The sequence below is a fragment of the Tupaia chinensis genome, unplaced genomic scaffold (assembly GCF_000334495.1).
Source record: "Tupaia chinensis unplaced genomic scaffold, TupChi_1.0 Scaffold000357_1, whole genome shotgun sequence".
Lineage (NCBI taxonomy): Eukaryota > Metazoa > Chordata > Mammalia > Scandentia > Tupaiidae > Tupaia > Tupaia belangeri.
Window position 1 is genome coordinate 1,161,885 of NW_006159853.1, and position 1,485 is coordinate 1,163,369.

The 1,485-nt window shown below is 39.0% G+C and overlaps 1 pseudogene; it reads left to right on the forward strand.

The window, feature by feature from the left end:
- The first annotated feature begins 305 nt into the window (after positions 1 to 305).
- Positions 306 to 1,233, forward strand: LOC102480278 (olfactory receptor 4S2-like; annotated as a pseudogene).
- The last annotated feature ends 252 nt before the right edge of the window (positions 1,234 to 1,485 follow it).

The window sequence follows — 1,485 nt, forward strand, 5'->3', positions numbered from 1 at the left end:
CCATGAAAGAATGTGATGTGATGTGATGTGATGTGTGATGTGATGATCAGTCATGGCTGTAACTTAGAAGGTAAAATGACAATACTCACTGCTGGATCAAAAATAAAGCAGCCATTCCCAGGTATGTAAAAGTATCCCGAGAGGAGAACGGAGGAGAAGGGATTGTGGCGTGATCCCACCTGGGGGGTGATTTCTCACTTTCTGTCTCTCTGTCTCTCTCTGTCTGTCTGGTGAGCACACGCGCACTATGGCAAAAACCTCTCCAAAAACAAACAAACAAACAAAAACAAAAACAAACAAAAAAAATAAACAATGTAACTCAGTTCATTTTCTTGGGACTTTCTCAGAACCCAGAGGTTGAAGAAGTTTGTTTTATAGTGTTTTCTTTCTTCTACACAGTCATTATTTTAGGAAATCTTCTCATCATGTTGACAGTTTCCCAGGGCAATCTCTTCAAGTCTCCTATGTATTTCTTTCTCAACTACTTGTCTTTTGTGGACATTTGTTACTTGTCAGTCACAGCTCCTAAGATGATTTTTGACCTGTTAGCAAAGAATAAAAATATCTCCTATGTGGGGTGCATGCTGCAACTCTTTGGGGTACATTTTTTTGGTTGCACTGAGATCTTCATCCTTACTGTAATGGCCTATGATCGTTATGTGGCTATCTGTAAGCCCCTACATTATATAACTATCATGTATCGGGAAAGATGCAATAAAATGTTACTGGGGACCTGGGTAGGAGGGTTCTTACACTCCATTATCCAAGTGGCTCTGGTAGTCCAACTACCCTTTTGTGGACCAAATGAGAATGATCACTACTTTTGTCATGTCCATCCTGTCCTGAAGCTTGCCTACACAGACGTATATATTGTTGGTGTTGTGGTGACAGCCAACAGTGGTACCATTGCCCTGGGGAGCTTTGTCATCTTGCTCATCTCCTATACTGGTTATTATGGTTTCTTTGAGAAAGCAGTCAGCAGAAGGTAGGAGAAAAGCTCTCTCTACCTGTAGCTCCCACATTGCTGTGGTCATCATCTTTTTTGGTCCTTGTACTTTTATGTACATGCTGCCTGACACTACCTTTTCAGAGGATATGATGGTGGCTGTATTTTTCACCATCATTACCCCTATGTTAAATCCTTTGATTTATACATTGAGAAATGCAGAAGTAAAGAAAGCAATGAAGAGACTGTGGGTCAGGAAGGTTTTCTTGGAGGAAAATGGGAAATAGATGGAAGCAATCATTTAATCTGGATGATGTAAAATATTCTCAGCCTTGGCTAACTCAATGATGAAGTGAAGACAATTACAGAAATCCCAAAGGATTTTAGGGAGAAAACATGAAAGAATAGCATTCTAAAAAGTTAAGTTTTTACTTATCAGTATCATTTAAATGTATGAACTACCTATGACAGAGAAATCTTACTCTTACTAAGCTAAGAATGTCAACATAAATATACTCAGTGTCATTATTTTCTCCTTT